At 49.0% G+C, this 22,410-nt stretch overlaps 1 long non-coding RNA gene across 1 annotated transcript; it reads left to right on the top strand.

The window, feature by feature from the left end:
• The first annotated feature begins 15,323 nt into the window (after nucleotides 1-15,323).
• On the top strand, nucleotides 15,324-18,312 carry LOC134476377 (uncharacterized). The gene is made up of 2 exons (XR_010047959.1): nucleotides 15,324-15,906; nucleotides 17,262-18,312. It is a non-coding gene; the product is annotated as an uncharacterized LOC134476377 (long non-coding RNA).
• The last annotated feature ends 4,098 nt before the right edge of the window (nucleotides 18,313-22,410 follow it).

Genomic DNA, 22,410 nt, shown 5'->3' with positions numbered 1-22,410 from the left:
AAAAGGTACACAGTGGTCCTCTGACTCCTCCGAAGCAGACTGCTATGAAAAAAGTACAGAACACAGATTTTTTTTCTTGTCTTTATTTCTTTAAAAATGGAGTGTGGCCACTGTTCACACGGAATTTATGTTGCATTCGATTTTTTTAAGTTTTCAGAGAAAATTTTAAGTATAAGAGAGGAAGTATATAGGTTATGTGCAAACACTACATCTGTTTTTTAAAAGATGGGCTGAATTAGGGATTAATTCCAGGGCCTTGAACACGCTGGGTAAGGACTCTGTCGCTGAATCGAGACCCCAGCTCACTGTTACACCACTTTTTATAACGGATTTGAGAGTTTTCACATCTGGGTGCCCGGAAGGAGTTTGGGGGATAGCTGTCCCAAAAAATAACAGCTATTGATACAGATGGTGCGTGCCTGTAATCCCAGTTACTCAGGAGGCTGAAACAGGAGGATCTGAAGTTTAAGGCCAGTGTAGGCAACTTGTCAAGAGCCTGTTTGAAAATAAAAATAAAATAAAGTATTGGGGGTGTAGTTCAATGGTAGAGTGCTTGCCTAACCCAAGCAAAGCCCTGGGTTCTAATTCCCAGTAATGCAAGAGCAAATAAATAAATGAGTTAACTGTTCTGATGAGTGTTTACCTCACTGTCCCTGTATCAGGGATGAGGAAACTGACACTCTGTTGAATTAAGGCTGTGCTTGGGAAAGCCCTGTCCCCTCCCCTGTCCCTGAGCAGCCAGTTCCCCGCTCTGGCAGGAATCCAACCAGCACAAGTTTTGTTTATCCTTCCAGATGCACTTTATGACACAAAAGCCAGTGTGTATAAACAGCGCCCCTCCTCCCGCTGGGGAGGCGCATCCCACACCATTCTGCACCTGGCCTTTTGTAACTAATGCACCAGCCCCCGGAGTTCTTTTAAAGGGACCTCGCTTGCAGGCCTCGAGCAGGTGGTAGGCCCTGGTCTCTCCGGATGCAAAGCCTCAGCCTGGCCCATTCAGAACCGCTCCTCAATGAGCCTGGGCAGCTCCCACCGCCACACCTCCTGGTGCCAAGCAAGCTGGGAAAGGACCAACCAATAGCTGGGCCTGACAGAGGGTTCGAGGACCTGGAGAGAAAAAGGTTTTGTTGTCTGCTCCCTGAAGACTGGCAGGGGTTGGCTCCCGGCTTTCTCTCTACCCTGTTTGAGAGCAAAAAAACCGTTTTCTCCTCCTGCCAAAACCCGATGGTCTCCTGGTGGGCCCCGTGGTGGGCCTCCGGGGGCCCGGCTCCCACGCTGTGCCTCCTTTTGATGCCTTCACAGAAGAAGGCAGCTGCGGGGTCCCTGCCAAGGCCTCAGGATGCAGCCTTCCTGGGAAGAGTGCATCTTCCCCTTCTGGAGCCGGGGCTGCCTGGCAGGAACGCTCCATGCCCTACTCCGGGACCTGGTCTGCGCCAGGGGCCTGATGCAGATAGGCACCAGCTGGGACGAGGTGGGGGGTCGCGCTGTCATCGGAAGCTCATATATTTCCCTGCAAAGAGCCTCCTGTCACCCTCAGGCTGCTTTTCCCCCAGCTCTGCTATACGCAGAAATGGCTCCATGTGAGAGGTTGCAGGGTGGCGGCAGGCAGCTTCCAGTGCCTGCTGGCCTGGATGCCTGCTCCCCACGCCGGCTGCTGGGCAAAAGAAAGGAGCCCCAGGAATGGGCCGGCTTGCGCTTTCTCCCTGGGAAGCCCGTGCCGCTGAGCTCCCAGGCCACGTGTGGGGCAGCGCTGTCTCTGTGCACATGCCCACCAGAGGTGCCTCTACCTCCTCCTGCCAATTGTGCTGTGGCTCAAGGTGGAGGAGGGCAGAAGTGGGGCCCCTGGGAGGGCTCTGTGTTGATGGGGGCTCACAGTCACCCCCTGGGAAGTGGGGTTCAAACCCGGACTTGGAGAAGCATGGCCTTGGTGCCTTTGCCAGTGAGCCTGTCCTCTGGGAGGTGGCAGTGCAGGGGCACCAGTGTTCCAGATGTGCCCTGGTTCGTGAGCACTGTCAGGTGCAGTTGGTGTCCCACCAGCCAGGGCCTTGGCACACACCGCATCCTCAGGAGGGGTGAGAATTTAATCAACCGCCTGTAGTTTACCAGGGCCATTTTGCGCTTTGGTTCCACTGTGGCTTTGAATTACAGGGGTCCCACTGGTTTTCTGGCTCACTCCCCAACTTTGTGGTGGAAAGGGGGCTTTTAGCATAATAATGAGGCCAAGTAGAGTTAGTTCTGGGGATGGGAAAGGTCAGCTTGGTGAATCTCAGAATGGAGCCCAGGCTGAGAGCCTGCAGCCTCCCGCCTAAGAGGGAGCCAGGAAGAAGATTCAGGTCCTTGGGCCACGCCTGGCAGCTGTCAGGTCCCGGCTTACAAGTAGGGAGGGAGACTAGAGAGAAAGAGGAAGCCAGGGTCTCTGTCCATGTCTGCCCTTATGGGAAAAATAAGATTTCTCATGTTCAGGAAAATTCGTGATCGTCTAATAAAGAAAGTTTTCTTACTATTTTGTTATTATTATTATTTTTGGTACTGGGGATGGAACCCAAGGCTTTGGCACTAAGTTACACTCCCAGTCATTTTATATATACATTTCAATTTGAGACAAGTTTTGAATAAATTGTGAAATTGTCTAGACTTGGCCTTAAACTCACCACCTTTCTGCCTCAGCTTCCCAGAGTGCTGGAATTATAGATATGTGACACCATGCTCAGCCTGCTATTTTGAAATACAGTTGTCATCAACTACAGCTATCTTGCCGTACTATGAAACACCAGGAGTTCCTCACTCAGTCAGTTGCATCCCTGTACCTGACCACGGATAGATAAATGAGTAGAGAAAATGTGGAATGTATACACGATGAAATACTTGCTCAGCCACAGAAGGAAGGAGATCCTGTTATTTCTGACAATTTAGATGAGCCTGGAGCACATTGCGTTAAATGAAATAAGTCAGGCTCAGAAAGACAGGACCTGTCACTTTTCTTGTGCATGTAGAAGCTGACAGTTGCTTCCTGGAAGCTGAAGGTAAACTGTTCCTTGCTGGTGCCCGGAAGTGGGGGAGGTGGGGGGAGGAGGATGGAACACCTTTTGCATATTGGAGCTGGTGGGGAGTATGGCTAAGATAACATTGACTGGTGGGAGGAAACTGATGGGTGAATGGTCTGATCTCTGGGGTAGAGATGGGAATTTGGGGTCAAGGGCAAAGGGCACAGTGACTTGAGCAAAAAGTGGGACATGGAGCATCCACTGTGTGCAAGGCGTTGTGTTCCCAAGAAGGCTCATTTCCCTCAAGGAATCAGTGCTCTTGTGGAACATGAAAGGGTAAGGGAACAAAACTAATTTTGGCTCCTTCTGTGTTCCCTGGATTATGAAGGTAACAGCCACCCCCTTTCACATCAGCCCTTTGAGAAGTGTGTGGGTCAGAATGGTGAGGGGACTGTGGACTGTGCCCTGAGCTTGCTCCATGGTGGCTTCATGGGTCTCAATCTGTGTGCTCACCCAGATGTCTCCCACCTCATCTAACACTTTGCGAGTACCCTGAAGTTATGTGAGTGTGTATGCGCGTGCATACATGTGTGTATTTCCAAGGCAGGAGTTTAGGGCATGGTAAAATGGCTTGGCGAGTGGGCATGATCTGTCAATCACTGAACAGCTCCCAAAGCCTTGCACCTGGGACCAATCAGAAAATACTATCTTCAGTTCTTCCTTGAGAATTCAAGCAGGTCTTTGATAGGACCTGACCTCTGCCTGAAGAGTGGGAGATACAAAATATGGCTGCCACTAAGTGACTGTTTATCTCTTTCACAGTGGTCCCGTCTCACCTTGCAGAGTGTATTTCTACTTTTAATTGGCCTGCATTCATTCTGCAGAGCACATTTCTTTTCCTATCTTCAATAAATATAACCCCTTGCTACCTCTGGTGCTTATTTTGCCCAATTCTTTGTGCAGGATGTGGGAGACAACTCCAATGACTCCCTTTGAATCCAAAACAATTACTGTGACTTTGATTATTTGGAGGCTCATTTCCTTATACTGATACAGTAAAAAGCTGGCTAGAGTATTTCCTTCTCTCCATGACCCCCCAAAACAATTCCACTGCTACCCTAATTGGATTATGTAAATTGATCCTTCTGATATCTTTATTTCTGCAATTTACAGAGATGCCAATCTTGCACCTGGCCAGCCAGCTCAAGTTACTCCTTAATTTCCACAATCCTGACTATCACTGTCCCTAAGTCACCCCCCTTCTTCACAAGATAATAAATGCTGGGAGAGGCCTAGGATCAAGGCCTCTGTCCGAATGTTCTCAGGAGGACTGGAATTAGGGCCCCTTGGCTGCCCTTATTTGGAATATGTCTTGGTGTCTTTACTCTCGATGTGGGTGGTATTGGTGATGGTAAATTGGAATTAACCTGCTGGGATTCCAATAACGTCTCAATAGGATTATAAATACAAATCTTGGACCGTGAAGAAGACTAGAGAGAGGATTACAATACTTGGATGACTGAATTCATTACTTGGGTTTACAGTACAGGACAAGAGGAACCTAGAAAGCATCTCTAGAAGGAGTCCCTGGAACCCCAGAACCAGGGTTACAGTATTAGAGATTGAACCCAGGGTGTTTGCACTGAGCTACCTTAGCGGCCTTTTTTTCTTTATTGTGAGACAGGGTCTCTCTCTAAATTGCTAAACACTCAGGCTAGGCTCCAGCTTTCAATCCTTCGGCCTCAGCCTCCCAGCGTGCTGGGATGACAAGCACGCGTCACTGCTTGTCCTGATTCTTAATCATTTCTGAACTAAGAGCCTTGCACCTCATCTTGCTTTGTGCCTAGCCTGGTTGCCTCATGTCTGATATTACCCTGATGAGTAACAATACTCAAAGCATCTTCGTTTCCTTCTGACCCTTTGCCGTCTTGAAGTGTTTGGGGGAGAGGGGACTGGGGCAGAGGTTGGGGAGGTCACCTTTGCATCTTTGCACAGACCCACCCACAGTTTCCCAGTCAAAGCAGCCCCCTTAAGCTGATGGCTCGCATGTCTGTCTGTGTGGATCAGCTTGCCCCTGGGGCGCTGTTCCAACCACTAGGATGCTTCCTTCCTTCACCTCAAGTTACACACCGGACACTAAGTCCAGGAAGCAGGAGCGCTTACCCCACAGCTGCCTCAGCTCGGGACCCCTCCTGTTCCAGGCAGGCCAAAGGGTGTCATAAGGACCAGCTCAATGTGGAAGAAGTGGCCTTGTAAGTAATGGGACCCCCCACTCTTCAAGGGTTTAGGGTGGGAGAGATAGGGGAGCACCTGACCCAACAAGTACGAACTACAGGGTTGGAAAAATGAAGAAGGTTTTCACAACTCACTTTGCTTGTGAGATATTTATTTTTTAGAGATAGGGTCTCTGGCCTTGAACTTGCTATGTAGCCCAGGCTGGTCTCAAATCTGTGGCAATCCTCCTGCCTCAGCTTCCCGGGTGCTGCGATTACAGGTGTGTGCCACAATGTCCAGCTGATTGGGAGACCTTGAAAGGGCCTAGGCCAAGTACACTGATTTCTGCTGGCTGAAAGCCACCATGCTGTTGGCAAGGAGTGCCCGAGGCATTCGTTTAGATTCTGGATTCCAGAAGATAAATTAGTCTTGAGAATGGGCTGAGGAGGAGGGGGCTCTGGCTAACGGCCTTGTCCCAGGCTGTCCCTCTTCCAATGTTGGGAGAGATTGGAGATAAAGGCAGGAAGGGCTAAGGCAGGGATGACCTCCACCAGCCTTGGAAGAAGGGCTTAATGTCTTAGATCAACAGGCTGAGAGGGATTGGGGACCCAGGCTCTGTTGAGAACTAGCCAGGGAAATAAAAGCTGGTGCAGACCAATCTGGTAAGAAAATAGTTTTTCCCTTGCTCTCTCATGATCTGTACCTGAGGATGACAAATCAAATTAACAAGAAGCAGATTAGCAACAGAAAAGATTTACACATGTGTGCGACACCAACATTCATTCAACAGTGCTCAGTGAGGAGTAACTCAAAGGTGTGTTAGTCAGCTTTTGTTCATCTTTTTGAGACAGGGTCTCGCTACGCAGTTCAGGCTGGCCTTTAGCTCACTTTGTAGCCAAAGCTGGTCTCTACCTTGCAATGATCTTCCAGCCCGAGTCTCCCCTGTCCTGGGATTACAGGCGTGCACCACCATGCCCAGCCAGTCAATTTTTTATAACAATAGCCTAAAACAAGAGGTAGCTGACTTTAAAAGATAAAAGGTTAGATCTCACAGTGTTGGAGGTTCAAAGGCCAACATCAGGTGGGAGTGGAACAGAACTAGTCAGAAAAAACAAACCAGGTGTGATGGTCCTGGCTATAATCCTAGGATTTGGAAGGCTGAGGCAGGAGGATTGCTGTAAACTAAGTTTGAGGCTAACTTGGGCTACATAGTGTGAGGAATTTAACCCTAATGCCACATGTTAGTGGTGGGGTCTAACAAGAAATATTTGATCATGAAGACTCCACCCTCATCAATGGATTATTGAGAATCATAGAAGGGCTTCCGGTTGTGAGTTTGAATTCTGCTTCCTCTCTCCTGCATGTGATCTCTCTCCCTCCCTCTCTCTCAAGAGTTGGGAGATAGAGGTGCTGATGTAAAGAACAAATAGAAGTTGTAGAGTGCCCTTCCCATCCTTGTCATGGTCTGAGAAGCTTATATTTGTAATTCCATGGAAGTTAATGGACTTTTAGTGAGTTAATCCCAATCGACCAGTTTCAGTGCAGCCCACAGCAAGAGTAAAGACACTAAGACTTATTTATAGTTATGGGGAGCTGAGGGCACCGTAAATCCTGCCAGGATGAAGGTTCATTGGAAAAAAAAACCTCAACCCAGGGCCCAGCCCAGATTTTATTAATTTGTGAAGAAGGGATCGGGGTTTGAGGATGACTGACTGAGAGAAAGGCAGGAAATACATGAGCGCTGTGAGCAGGGCCGGCTAGGAGGCCTGAAAGCACCTCTGCAATATGAGAGAGAAGGATGTGCCCAAAGACCAGTCTGCGTAACACAAGTCAGGTAGCATTTAATGTTTAAGGATTGCTGCTTCATCTCTGATGTGCAAACTTTCCTGCCTGGGAAGTCACAGCCTCTTATCTCAAGGATGGAACCTAAGTTACAGCCCTGGAGCAGAGGCTGTGCATCGGGACAGGCTCAACCATGTTTCTATGGGAGTCACGGGGTGGGGGAAACAGTGACTTCACTTAGCTTCAAAGAGTACGCATCAGCACCTCAGCCAACCATTGTACATTGCTTAGAGCCATTTGAAGGGAAAAGGAAATGGCCCAGCCAGCTCTGCACACCTCAGTACATGGAGACAGGGCCAGGGTTAGCCAAAGGGGAGGTAACTGCTCTTTGTTCAATGAGAGTCCTCCACGTGGTCCTCCACAAGAAATCTTTAGGCAGGACAAATGGGGTTTCTAGGAGAGCAAAGGGGAGATAAAATGTTTGCATACTGTTTTCTAGGAGGGAGGAATGGTCTTTCTGTCTTGGAGCAGAAAACTCCTACAGGAGGGGAGTTAGGATAGATTTACTTCTTTATTTATTTTTTGAGACAGGGTCTTGCTATGTAGTTCAGGCTGGCCTTGAACTCACTATGTAGCCCAGGCTGGCCTCCAACTTATGGTCATCCTCCTACCTCAGCCTCTGGGTGCTGGGATCACAGGCATGCACCACCATGCCCAGATGGTAGGTTTACTCTTAATCTCTTTCCTGGGAGCAGACTCACTCTGGATCACAGAATGTGTGATCCAGAGTGAGTCTGCTCCTGAGTGAGTGTGCTTCTGCTCACAGAAGTTTCTGCTTTTATTCCCATAAGGGAAGTTGCTGTAACTATTGAGCCTCTGTCTTAGTTACTTTTTTCTTGTTGCTGAGATGAACCACCTGACACCCAACATGAAGGAAGGAAGGGTTTATTCCTTACAATTTGGAGGTTTCAGTCTATATTCAGTTGGGTCCAAGGGGCAAGATGGCATGGCAGACCAGCGATTCACTGCTGGCTGCAAACAGCAAAGGTGAACAGAGCAAAAGAGAGAGACACGCCTTCTCCCTGCCTTTATACTGGATACTGGCTCCACCCCTGGGCGGGTGCAGCACTCAAGCCACCAATCCAAGCGCTAGATTTAGCCACACTAGATTAGGCTTGGGGGCGGGCACTGACATAAATTTACCACCACAGTCTCAAATAGCTTCAGTTTAAAATAATCATTACACAAACCGGGCTCAGAGTGGGTGGTGGGTGCTCAGTAGATACTATTAAATGAATATGGGAGTAAACACAGCAGGGCTAGGTGGAGAAGTATTTTTATTCCCCCACTTCTTTCTTTTGATGGTACTAGGGATAGAACCTAGGGCCTTAACATCAAGCTACAGCCCCAGCCCTTTTTATTTTTTGTTTTGACAGGGTCTCATTAAGTTACTACACTGCCCAGGCTGAGCACAAAATTTTGATTCTCCTGCCTCAGCTTCCCAGAGTGCTGAAATTACAGCCATGCAGGACCATGCCTTCCTGGGAAGCTGTGTGTGTGTGTGTGTGTGTGTGTGTGTGTGTGTGTGTGTGTGTCCTTAGGATATAATTCATGGCTCTGTGCGTATCAAGCAAGCCCTCTGCTCCTGATCTGCCTCTCCAATCGTAAGCTATTGCTTTATGGCCAAGCTTGCAGGCATTTGGGCAGCAGACAGAATCCAAATTTCACTCCCTGGCGAGGCCGTCTGGTACAGTTTGGGAATTGGCAGAGGCTGGGCCCACCCACCCTGTACCTGGCATCTCTGCCTTCCACCCACCCTGCACCTGGCATCTCTGCCTTCCTGACATCTGTTAGGACCCAGGAGTTGATCCTGAAAAGTCTTTGAGGCCAGAGCTACAGAGCAATAGGTTCGGAGCAAGAAGTCAGAATTGTTTTTACATCCAGTATCAGAAACTGAGCCCAGTTTCTTCATACTGAGCTACATCCCCAGCCTCCCTTTATTTTTATTTTGAACTTTGCTACATTGCTAAGTTGTCTAGGCTGGGTCTGAAGTTGCAATCCTCCTGACTCAACCTCCTCGAGTGCTGAGTGTTAAGTCTCCTATTCAGTTTATGGGCAGGGGTTGACTTTTTCTTAGACAAAAAGGTGGGACATGAGAGTATGGCGCATTCTCCTGGGGCTGCTTTCTGGCTTGAGGACAGGCCAGTGGGCAGGGAAAGAGGACAGTGAGCACCCTGCAGGTGGGGATCTGTGTGGTGGAAAAGGAGGGGGCGGGAGGTGCTGGGCGGGGGCGGCACAGGGCAGCTGCTGGGGCTCATCCTACCCTGCTAGCCTGGGCGCTGGCTGCCCACCCCCTCCTGGGTGTGGATTTCCCAGCCAGGATGCGATGGTCTTCCTGTGGACTCAGGCGTGAGATGCACTGTCCAGATGTCCAGCTGGCCCAGTGAGAAGCCTTGAGAGCTCCTCATAAAACCAGCCCTTTCAGAGCCGGTCTCCTTGGGCCTGGGCCTCTGAGCGAGTTTCTCTTCTGCAGCAGATGCAGCCCCACAACTTCTCTGAGCTAATGGGTGGCTTTGGCCAGTGTCTGGAAAGGAAGAGAAATGATTTATTTTCTGTCTGTCTGTCTGTCTCTTTTTGGAATACTGAGGATTGAACACAGGGCTGTCCCACTAAGCTAAATCCCCAGCCATCATCATCATCACTATTAAATTATTCTTAATCTTTGACACCGAGTCTTGCTAAGTCACTGTTTTTCAGGCTGGGCTCAAACCTGAGGTCCTCCTGCCTCAGCCTCTCAGAGTGCTGGGATTACAGTTATGCACCCCTGCACCGGGTTCAGGAGCCCACTTTCAAAGAAATAAAATAAATGTGCACGAGCAGTTGATGCACAGAGTTGGGCTACAACTCCAGACCCTAAATCTCAGAGTAGCAGCCACACATAGGGTGCTTCTCAGCTGTGAGTGGGACACTGAGCATCAGTTCCAATTGTCAGGGCTGCAGGCATTCAGAGAAGGGAAACTGAGTCAAGGCTGAACGAGGAACCTGAGCTTGCCAGTGGAGCATAGTGGTCAGTAGAACCCTCCCTGGAGGTATGGAAAGTCCCATAAAGGAGGCTCAGATTCTGACCTGTGAGAAGACACGTTTGCATTTTTAGACTGAGGCATGTTTATTCCCGGCCTGGCCTCTGGTCCTTGGCCTCTGGCTGGGGAACAAAAGGGGGTTGTTTGATCCTGGGCTGGGATGTTTGCAGTGGCGGCTGCTGTGTGCCCAGAGACTGAATTGGGGGCGTGGTATGTGTGAGGGTGAGGTGTGAGGGAGCCACAGTGGTGGGCCCTGCCCGCCCTCCCCACCCACGACGGGCATCCTGGAGATGGGTGGGCCTCTGAGGTCGCGTGTCCTTGCCATCCCTCTCACACACTGTCCTCCAGACACAGCTCTGTGCTTAAATTCTCTGTCCCAGGGAGCTCGCCCCCCAGAACTGCAGCCTTGGCCCACCCCACCCCTCCCCACCCCACAGTGCGTGCGGAGCTCAGTCCTGGGAGAGCATCCTCACTCTGGACGCAACATCACTCTGCCTGGCTCTGTCTCTCTCTGCCTCTCTCTCTGTCTCTGTCTCTCTCTGTTTCTGTCTGTCTCCAAGGGATCACATCAGGACCTCACTCTTACTGTGGGGTTCTAACCCTGAGCTACCCTCCCGCCATCCATCTGCTGTTCTCTCTGGTTCTGAGAGGGGATAGTCACCTCATTCCTCCCATGACTTTGAGCAGAACTGCCTTTGTGCTGGGCCCCATATCCAGTCCTAAAGGCAAGGAGCTGACCTGGCTTAGGTGAGAAAGGCAGATAACAGGCGACTGATTTCAACATATTCCACTTAGTTGCTTCAGCTGTGGGAAGCAGTCAATTCCCTTTTATTTATTTATTTATGTCTTTTTCCTTTTTATCGGTACCAGGGATCGAACTCATGACTGCCTGCTTGCAAGGCAGGCGCTTATGCCGCTGAGCTAAATCTCCAGCCCCAATTCCCTTTTATTTTTGAGACAGGGTCTCATCCTGTGGCTCAGGCTGGTCTTGGACTGATATTTGTGGCAATTCTTCTGCCTCAGCCTCCTGAATGCTGGGGTTACAGGTGTGTGCCACCCTGCCTGCCATCCTTTTTTATTTTTTGAGACAGGGTCTTGTTATGTTTCTAGATTGTGCAAGCTGGGCTCTTGCTTTTGGTCCTGTTACACTGGCCTCCTAGAGTACCAGGATCACACCCAGATGTGTGCACCACACCCAGCTTGACTTCGCCCTTTGTATGCATGGAATCACAGGAAGTAGACATCTTCGCGCCTGGTTTCTTTTGTTCAACCTTCTGTTTACTGAATGATACAGTGTAGATTTGCCGGTTGCAGTGGCGTAGGCTTGTACTTCTAGCTACTCAGGAGGCTGAGGATCGAAGTTTGAGTTCAGGCTGTGCAAGTTAGAGAAACTTGGTCTCAAAATTAAAAATAAAAAGAAAGGGCTGGGGATGCAGCTCATTGCAAAAACCCTGGGTTCAATCCCTGGTACTGCAAGGAAAAAAAGTGTAGATTTTTCATCTATGTGCAAAAAAACAAATCTACATACCCAACTGGAGAAGAACCACATTGGAACACTGGCAATATTTCTATAGCTGAGCAGGCATAGCACTCCCAGGTAAATTCCAGCAGGTAGTAAATATATGCTCACCAAAAGATAGATACAAACACGTTACTATTAGATCCACACTAGAAACCAGCAGGAAGGCATAGTTAATAGCCCATTTTTCAGATGAGGAAACTGAAGCTCAGACACGAGTAGGAGAACTTGTCCAAGCACTTGCTTGAGGTAGGCAGAACCAAGACTCAAACCAAAGCACTGCCAAGTCTGCCGCCTGTCTGACTCTGAGGGCTCTTATCGGTTCAGCTAAATGGGCCTTCATCTTCATTGTTACTTAGCCAGTGTGTGTCTTTCTCATTTTTTAAAAAAGTTTTATGGCCTGGGGTATAGCTCAGTGGTAAAGAGCACCCCTAGTCAGTATGGAGCCCTGGTTCCATCCATGGCAGCCCCCAAGAGAGTCTTAAAGTTTAGATTTGTGTTAAATATAGCTGGGTGTGGTGGTGTACACCTGTAAGCCCCAATACTTGGGAAAGCTGAGGCCGGAGGATTGCTGGGAGTTCAAGGCCAGCCTGGGCTACACAGTGAGTTCAAGGTCAGCCTGTGCTGTGAGACCTTGTCTCAGAAAACAAAACAAAACACAAAACCAAAGAATTGTGTGAAATGTGTAGAAAACTTGCAAAGGGGCTGAGGATGTAATTCAGTGACAGAACGCTAGCCTAGCATGGGCAACACCCTGGGTCCATCCCCAGCACCCCCAAAATCATCAAATCTAGAAAAATCTTGCTAAGGGAGTTCAGAGTCCCTGTCTACACCCAGCCAGTCTTCCCCATTGTGAATGTCTGGCGTTACCTAGGACGTTTGTCCCAATGCAGAAACTGGAGTCTGCACCTTCTTGTTGACTGACCTTTGTGTTTTATTTGGATTTACCCAGTTTTTGTACTAATGCTTCTTCTGTGGCCAGATCCCAAGAGGACCCCTTGTGACATTTAGTCATGGTGTCTCTTCTGGCCTCTAACGACTTCTTGACACCCTAGTTGTGATGACCTTGGCAGTTTCGGGGACCCTGGTATGGTATTTGTGGATGAGCCCTTGATCTGGGTCTCTGTGTTGTCCTAGGCTGGGGCTCCAGGCTTTCTGGAGTAAGACCACAGACAGAAAGTGCCACTCGTTGTATGGCATAGGGGTCCCTGCTGTTAATGTCTCACTGATGTCCGCCTTGGCGCTTGGTCAAGGGGTCCCTCCTGCCTCCTCCACACTCTGCTCTCTGGAAGCAAATTACTAAGCAAAGCTGGTGTGTGGATTTGTGCCAGCGATCTGCAGTTCTTCTTCCTGGAAAATTGTCTCTTCCTGGGAAAATTCTCTCCCCATTTCTTTTTTTCCCCCAATCAATTACTTATTTAAGCTGGTATGGACTCACAGCTATTTATTTTTGGGGTTATAAGCCAGTATTACTTGATTTATTTTGTTGCTTAGGTCTTTTTTTTTTTTAAATTGGAAATTAAGCCCAGGCTCTTTGCACTGAATTACATACCTATATATTGCTCAGCCTTTTTAAATGTTTTATTTTGAGACAGGGTCTTGCTATGACTTGCCCAGGCTGGGATCTAATTTGTGAGCTTGCTACCTCAGCCTCTTGGATTGCTGGGTTTACAGGCCTGCACCACCACACCAGTTTATCTTTACAGTTTTGGGGTGTTTTTTTTTTTTTTTGTAGCCAGGATCGAACTCATGACCTCTTCTCACTTGCCAGGCAGGCGCCTATGCCGCTGAGCTAAATCCCTGGCCCTTCTTTACAGCTTTGATAACTGAGAATCCTTTTAAATTAAATCTTGTGCCCATTGACACACCCTCATTCTCCTAGCCCCCCACCCCTCTTTTCAGCGCTGAGGATTGAACCTAGGCTTTGCACACACTAAACAAGAGTTTTCTCCCTGAAGTACCCCAGCCGTCCTTTGGCCTCTGAAAGAACTTTCTTCTTTCTGTCTTTAGATGCTCCAGGCTTGTCTTGTATCTTTCCTGCTCCAGCCTTGAAATTAGCAGTTCGTCCAGTGAATCCTGGTCCTTTTTGTTGGAGAACAACATTAGAGACCACAGTTTGAGCAGTGGGGTGCTCACGGCTACTGGGGTGTCCCCACCTCTATGTCCTCTATGCAGATACAGCTAGAAATACCCATGTGCTTCTCACCACGTCTACCACACTGCCATCAGGGTTTCTGCATTGAAGTTGGACTCTGGATTCATCCAGTGCCCCTGGTTCTTTCCAGCCTCCCCTTTCTAATGTACCCCTTCCCTCTCCAACAGTGGGGAGCCCGGCTCCCCTAGAGCCCTCTGTTCACTGCTGTCCCCTCCCTGTGTCCAGCCCAGCAGCTTTACAAGCACACTCTCACTTCTCCACGGGCACCACCTCCCCACGAGTACAGTGCACCGTGCAGTCCCCTCCGTCTTCAGCCCAATGGTTTCCAGTCACCATGCTGCTCCTGCAGACTTACTAAGTCGGCTCTTTACTCTCCGGGCATTTTCAGGGAAGTTACGTCAGTCATTTGGAATACAGCTAGATTCTTCTGTCACAGTCTGGGGTCCCCCAACGTCTTGGTTTGTTTTTTACAAACTTGCACACATTAAAGTTCACTCCTTGTGCTGTCACGTTGTGGGTTTTGGTGGTGACACAGCACCATCCACCCACCATGCCAGTGTCGCGCAGAAGAATTACACCTTCTAAAAACTTCCTCTTTTCAGTCGGGTGTGGTGGTACGTGCCTGTGATCCCACTACTCAGAAGGTGGAGGCAGGAGGATTTATTTGCGAGGCTAGTATAGCAAACTAGTAAGAATCTGTTTCAAAATAAAATAAAATGAAATAAAACAAAATTTATTGAAGCCAGGGCCTTTGCACTTAGCTGCATCTGCAGCCTTTTTAAAAATTTTATCTTGAGATAGAATCTTGCTAAATTACCCAGGCTCTCCTTGAGTGTCCATCCTCCTGCCTTGGCTTCTCGGGTGCTAGGCTTATAGATGTGTACCACCACACCTGGCTTTTGGAAAAACAATTATTCCTAAGTATTTTATGTTTTAATCCTACTGTAAGTGGAAATTTTTTATTTATTTAGCAAAGTTTTATTTAAAAACTTTTCAGCACCATAGATTATTTCTCCTCATGGTTGGCATGAGACCTTCTGTGTTGTCCCCACTGTCACCATGGCTTGGGACTTCTGGTTGGTGCCACATCCTCTTGGGAGATCGGGGTTCTCTGAGTCACTTTTGTGCCAGACTCTGTGCCACAGGAAGCCCACAGAAGAGGAGGACAGAGCCTGTGGGGGAGGAGGGCTCTTCCTGGGAAGTTTGCTAATTTCAGAAGCTGTACAACATTCACGTCAACGTGTCTGTCAGCAGAGTTGTCCCATCCTTTTGCTGCGGTGGCAGGGACTCTGAATTCTACACAAGCTCTGAATTCCACACAAGAAGAGGACCTGGATCTCCATTTTTTAACGGCTTCAAGTCAATCAGGAGTACCTGCTCCTGTGCCTAGTGGATGTCTAGGCAAGATGTCCTGTCCGTTGGGATGGGCACATAGCTGTGATGGGTCCTTGAGAACCCTATGCCCATGACTGTTCCTCCACTTAATAGAGGTATCATTGTTGGGAAGCCAGTGATTCCAGAGCAGAGGTATCAGCACCTCACCAAGGTGGAACACAGAGGGGCCAGAGTCTTTCTGTTGCCAGGTTCTGGGGTTCTGGGGACTCCTTGTATGTTGGGAGCCGCAGCCCCGAGCCCGGTCGCCTCACTTGGCGGACGTGAGGCCTGTAGTAAAGAGTGAGGCCTGAGGTAGATTACCCCTCCCATCGAATATGTTAGTTTCCTGCTTACCGCGTAAACAACCCGCTCAACAATATAGTCTGCCTGGCAACTGATGATGTTAGCCAATCAGCTTGCCTTGCTTACTTTAACATGATTGGACACTGTACCCGTATATATACCGGTGCCACCCCTGGGCGGAAGAAGAAGCCAGATAGAAGCCCGGAAGTAGAAGCCCAAAAGGAGCCGCGGAGAGCGGACCGGTAGAGGCTTTGGGGCAGACTGAAGCACAAAAGGAGCCGCGGGGAGCGGACCAGAGGAGGCTTCAGCTGGGAGAACCCAGGGCAGGCTGTACGGAGAAGGAAAATAAAAAGAAAAGGTTGTCCACTACCAGACTTTGTCGTGTGTCCTTCCTGCCGGCCGGGAGTGGACATCGACATTTGGAGGCCCGCCCGGGGACTGATCACCCCCGCGACGTGGAAGTGGACAACGCTCCAGTACAGAGCTGCGAGACAGGTGAGTTGGGGATAAGCCTGGGCTCTGGGTGGCGCGCACCTACAGGGCTTTTAGACTCCCCTCAGGCTCACGCGTAAGTGGCGGATTCCTTGGGCCTCACGCGGTGAGTAACATATTAAAAGATGGGAAACATGCTAGGTAGCAACACTAAGAGCGAGGGTGGTTGTGGAGAAAGCTCTCAAGAGCTTACAAAAGTACGCAGGGTATTTGAGCAGGCCCAGTCAGGGAGCTCCCGAGAGGGGCCCGTCAAGGGGAACAAAGATGCTAAGGAGAAGGACGGGGCTCTAGCCTCGGAGTCGTCTGACTCCGAGGACGAGGGAAAGTTGAATGGCAAGGAGGCCAAAGAGACCAGCTGTCAGGAGCCTAAGTCGCTCAATAAGGAGTCGCAGGGTTCTTTTCCAGCGTCACGCCGCGAATTGCGCTCTGCTCAACCTGGTCTGCGGAGGAGTAGAGAGCTCCTGAGTGCGCCCCGGCGCGAGAGGGAGGTGGTCCCTCGCCACGAGGCGGCCGCCTGGGAGCTCCCTCCCCTTTCGCCAGAACAGGAAGTGATGCACGGGCCCCCATTTTCCGCCCAATCACGGCCGCCGTCTTATGCTCCGCCGCCGGCGGGTCGGTATTTTTACAGGCGGCTTTGGCAGGGGGGACGCTTGTCTCATGAGGTACATCCACCTGGGATAGACAGTGGCCCCTACGGGATGTTTCCTGTACAAGTAGCTATGGGCCAGGGACGCAATGCATGGGAGCCTTTTGAGATAAAGCAGATTAGAGAACTTAAAAATGCAGTTACAACCTTTGGGCCGACTGCGCCTTACACCATTGCCATGCTGGAGAATCTGTCTTCTGGGCCCCTCACCCCCGCGGACTGGATTCAGCTAGCAAAGGCGTGTCTGCCCTCGGGCAGTTACCTGGATTGGCGAGCCTGGTACACAGAGTTCTCTGCCAAGCAGGCTGAGAAAAACGCCGGTCGAGGAAAGTGGGGCTGGGGATTTAGCTCAGCGGCATAAGCGCCTGCCTTGCAAGCAGGCAGTCGTGAGTTCAATCCCTGGTACCGATAAAAAGGAAAAAAACCAAAAAAAAAAAAAAAAAAAAAAACGAAAAAGATAAAAATAAAAAATAAAAAACAAAAAGGGGGAGTAGGCCAAGGCCTGGCCCCAAAGGCACGATTATCCATGGCACTATTCACACACAATTTTTTAAATTTAAATAATGATAATCGCTCCCCAGCTGTGGAGCACTGCAACCCTTCCCCCAACCATAAAGGGTGGGTGAAGTGGAAAGATGTCCTGACAGGACAATGGATGGGCCCGGATCCGGTAATCAGCTGGAACCGAGGCGCGGTTTGTGTTTTCCCACAGGAACCAGGACGAGAACCACTGTGGATACCGGAGAGACTGACACGGACAACAAAGCCCTCGACTAAAGATCAGACCTGCCCTACTGGAGATCCATCACAGACCAACCAATAAGATGAATAGAAATAGCGGTAGCCCGAAATGGACAAGAAGATCCTCAGGCATATGCATGGCTTGCTCAATTGGCCCACGACCGAGTCTAGATATGGCGGGCATCCCTCATTCTCCTCCATAAGGTGACAATACACAGCAGGGTAGGTGAGTCAATGACGGGTAAGAGCGTGCCTCCCCAGCACGACTCGACCTAAGCCAGGCCCTACCCCATCCTGCACGTAAGCCGCTGGACTGTTAGATGCTGCCCAGGTCTAAATTTCTCTCCGAGGGGATTTCTTTACGGAGAGAAAATGAGTGCAAGCTTGTGTGCATCCAGGTTCCGTCCAGTTTGTGCCTGGCCCTAGAAAAAGGACGAGGGCCTCAGGGCCTTGGCAGACCATGGGACGGCCGACCAGGGTCTAAGCCAAGGACCTACGGTGGGCCTACGCATAGGGCATAAGCCTCTGCACCCAGTCCAGGAAGGGCTACGATGCGCACATTCATAAAAAATAAAAAAGGGGGAGATGTTGGGAGCCGCAGCCCCGAGCCCGGTCGCCTCACTTGGCGGACGTGAGGCCTGTAGTAAAGAGTGAGGCCTGAGGTAGATTACCCCTCCCATCGAATATGTTAGTTTCCTGCTTACCGCGTAAACAACCCGCTCAACAATATAGTCTGCCTGGCAACTGATGATGTTAGCCAATCAGCTTGCCTTGCTTACTTTAACATGATTGGACACTGTACCCGTATATATACCGGTGCCACCCCTGGGCGGAAGAAGAAGCCAGATAGAAGCCCGGAAGTAGAAGCCCAAAAGGAGCCGCGGAGAGCGGACCGGTAGAGGCTTTGGGGCAGACTGAAGCACAAAAGGAGCCGCGGGGAGCGGACCAGAGGAGGCTTCAGCTGGGAGAACCCAGGGCAGGCTGTACGGAGAAGGAAAATAAAAAGAAAAGGTTGTCCACTACCAGACTTTGTCGTGTGTCCTTCCTGCCGGCCGGGAGCGGACATCGACACTTGTAGAGGTTCTTTCTAGATTCTTCTTGTCCTGAACAAAGAACTGGATGAAGCAAGTGCAAAAGATTGTGAGGGTTTGCATTTATTAAAAGTAGGAAAAGAAACCTGCTCTGCAGAGTGAGTGTGGGACAGTTAGATGCAGGAAAAGCAGTACACGCTACAGGGTGAGAGCAGATCACTGTGAAAAGGAAAGCACAGTGGCCAAGAGCTCTGTGTCCCCCACTCCTCAGGCTGAGGTCAGTCTAGGCCAAACTATCAAAACCTGCTCGAGTTCTCCCACGAAGAACTGAAGGCAGCATTCAGTTGGTCTGAAGTGCAGGACTTCGGGCGCAGTTCTAGGCCTGTGTCTCAGAAGTCTGTGATTGACAGGCCACATGCACTTGCTCAGCCAGTCTGCCGTGGCCTAATCTTCTGCCCTCAGTGGCCATGACAGCACCAAGCTCCCAGTGAGGAAGGCTGATGCAACCCATGGCATTGTGCGTCCCCTGCTCACAGCACAGACAAGCAACCTCAGTGCTGGGAGTGACAGACAGGGCTGAGAGACATGGACTACATAATCCAAAGAGGTCTCAGCGTGGAGAAGACTGACTAGTATAGTTACAGACAGCAAAGGGAGAGAGCACCCCAGGCACCCCAAGCAGCACCCTATTTTTCTGCTACACAGAGGCTCAGGGCTGCTTCACCTCTAGATCGTCCACTGCCTTACCAGGTCCCATCCTGGCACCATGGATCCTTCCCACCACTCAGAAGGGACGTCCCAGCACCAGGAAGGAAGGGGCAAGGGACTCTTAACCTCAGCCCCCCGCCTTGGGTGCCCCTGGACCCGGGCTTCTGGACCTCTCGCTCCTCAGGGGTCATGGGGCACTAATTCTTGTGCCTCTGCTTCTCTGCCTGGAGCTGACACAGGAGCGGTACAGTGTTTATCTTTTTAAATAAAAATAAGATTTTTTTTGGCATTGTTAGTCAAGTAGGATAGAAGAAATAAAAAGATAGGTAGAAAGAAGACCTGGAAATCATAACCAAAAACTGTACTTTTAAGAAGACAGCAACTTCCAGGACTCAGCTGAGGCTCCCCGAGGAAGCCCCAGGGCAGCACTCCTCTGGCTAGATTTTGACTCTTTCCTGACCAAACCCTTCACTAAAAGCCATGTACTGGCTCAATTAAGAAAGTAAGGAACAGGGGACTGACCCTAAGAAAAAGGAGAAGGGGGAGAAAATCCAGAGAACGTTTAAATTACCTGCGCATAGAACAAAAGAACTGCCCATGCCTGTGGAGTGGACTAGAATTCCCCCTTCTTGGGGAGAAGGAGCCCCTTTTCCCCAGGATTTCCATCCCCTTAAGAAAAACATAAACGTTCCCAGCTCCTTTCTGTAACTCCTCTCATTTTTCTGAGTGCCTGCACTTCGTTGCTAAGTCCTGTCTAATAACTTAGCTCTTTCTCCTGAGTCCTAAAAATTCTTTTTGAGTGACAGGAGTCAGCACACCTGCTGCAAAAAGATGGATTAAATTCCTATTTCAGCTTGTAGGGTCTCTTGGACCTGGCCCAGTGACACTGGCCTTTAACCTAGGGCCTTGCACACTCAAGGTAGGACTCTGCTGAGCTACATCTACAGCCTAGGAACAGTGTTTTACTAGTGTCTTACTCTGAGGCTGGAGCTGGAGATACATGGAGTTAAACATTTTTTGTGTGTGTGCTGGGGATGTAAGCCAGGTCATCCTGCAATCTAAGCTCGTGCTCTGATAATTGATTTTTTTTTTTTTTTTTGGTACCAGGGGTCGAACTCAAGACCTTACGCTTGCCAGGCAGGCACTTATGCCGCTGAGCTAAAACCCTGGCCTGATACTTGATTTTTGAGAAATATTAGTGTAAAGCTTGTCCTTGGTGTGTGGGAGACAGCATTTTGTACTGCTTTCAAGTGAGGCGAAGTAATCTGAGTGCCAATGTTTGGGGAATCTCATTACTTATTTTTGTACCATTTATCCTAGACAAGAACTTCAATTAGTGCTTACTAGGTGAGCAATGTTTGTGCTGTTCCAAGTCTTCAACTTTTGTTTTTATTTTTATTTTTTTAAAGACAAGATCTCATTATGTAATCTAGGCTGGTTTTAAATTTGGTATATTCCTGCCTCAGCCTCCCAAGTGCTAGAATTACAGATGTGCCACCATGCCGGGCTCGCCTAAGCTTCGTGTGTGTGTGTGTGTGTGTGTATAGTTTTTTGAGACGAGGTCTTGCTATGTATTCTAGGCTGGGCTTAAATTCACTAGGTGTTCCAGGCTGGCTTTGAACACTGATTCTCCTGCTGCAGCCTCCTGCATGCTGGGTTTATGTCTGAACCACCTTTCCCAAACCTAGGCTTTTTGATCAATTATTTTATCATTGTCCACATGAACACAGACAAGCCATGGCAGAGGGGTGCCCACTAGCTGGAGAATTTTGGCTGGATTCTACTGGGCCTGTGCTCCAGCCTTGCCCATAGGGAACCGAAGACTGATTTGAGATTTGCGAACAGTTGAGGCCAGGGTGGGCAAGGACCCACTTTCTAGGCTGAATCTGTAACCTCCTTGCTTCTTGGTGGCCGGCTTGGGTCACCAGGTCCTGCAGGTGGTTCTTCCCAGGCTATCTCTTAGCCTGGTGCCAAGGAGGTCTACATTTCCGTTGCACACCCCAGAGTAAACCTGATCTTGCATTTTAAAGTGAGATTAAATCATGAGTTTTATCCTCAGCACTGCAAAGAAAAAGAAAGTGAAGCCAGGCATGGTGGCACTCACCTGTAAACCCAGTGCTGTGCTTGGGGGAGCCTGAGTCAGGAGCATCTTCGCAGGTTCTAGGCCAGCCCGGGCTGTATAGTGACCTGGATTGTAGAGGAGACCCAGCCTCAAAAAACAAAAGGAGATCCTCAAACTCAAAAACACAAAATAGGGAAAGTGATTTGACTCCATTCTAGTTGAAAACTTCCTAAGGGAGAAAATACAGTCTACTGATTTGCTGTAGGTCAGTGTATGTTAAACTTTTAAAATGAATCAGATGGTAATTATAGCAGGTACAGTCTTGGTGCCTTTGTGAAATTAGCTGTCCTTGTCTAGCTCAGGACCCAAAGCTTTTTGGGTGAGAGGTGGAAAAAAGTCAAAACTTTTATGTATGAAAGCATTTTTCACCAACACGAACCTCTAGTTTGATGTAACATAGACCTTATCAAAGACAAGACGTAGAGACAGTCTTTTTTTTTTTTTTTTTTTTTGGTATGGGGGATTGAACTCATGATCTTGCACTTACCAGGTAAGTGAGATAGTCTTTTTGCTATATTATGTATGTTCAAATTTCTGTCTTTTCTTTTCTTTTTTCCTTTATTTCACTTCTTTTCTTTTTTTGGTACTGGGAATAGGTGCAAGGTGTTCATGCTGAGCCACATATCCAAACTTTAAAATATTTTTTTTTTTAGATTTTATTTTGAAACAAGTTCTTGCTGAGTTACTAAGTTGCCCAGGCTGGGCTTGAACTTGTGGTCCTCCTGCCTCAGCCTCCCAGAGTGCTAGGATTATAGGCACGTACCACCAGTTTGACTTCTAGTCCCGCAAAGTTTTCTTTTATTCTAAGATGGAGTCTCTCTTAATCACCCAAGCTGGATTTGAACTTGTGATTCCTCCTATTTCAGCCACCATAGGCGGGATTACAGATATGTATATGCAACCATGTCTGGTCATTTAATAGCTTTAATAGTTGCTTTTTGAGCCTGAACTGCATAGTAAGACCCTGTCTCAAAAAAAAAAAAAAAAAGTTGCTTTTTGTGTATGGCTTCTTCTGGGTTTTTTATACCCCAGATCTGTGAATAGAGGAAGAGATAATCTTACTTCCTCCTCTCTGGTTGATGTACACTTTCTGGCTCTGACCTCATTGTCCTGGCTGGAACCTCTTGGACACAAATGAATAGAAGCCATGAGAGCAGAAGTCCTGGTCTTGTTCCTGATTTTCAGGAAACACTGAGTCTTTCACCGTTAGCAATGGCGTGAGCTGTGGGCTTTTCTTTGGTATTTTCTTATCTGGTCAA

The sequence above is a fragment of the Cavia porcellus genome, unplaced genomic scaffold (genome assembly GCF_034190915.1).
Source record: "Cavia porcellus strain 051 isolate PalLab524CR breed Dunkin Hartley unplaced genomic scaffold, mCavPor4.1 scaffold_6, whole genome shotgun sequence".
Lineage (NCBI taxonomy): Eukaryota > Metazoa > Chordata > Mammalia > Rodentia > Caviidae > Cavia > Cavia porcellus.
The sequence above is the reverse complement of the archived record's forward strand: the minus strand, read 5'-3'. Positions and strand labels throughout refer to the sequence as shown.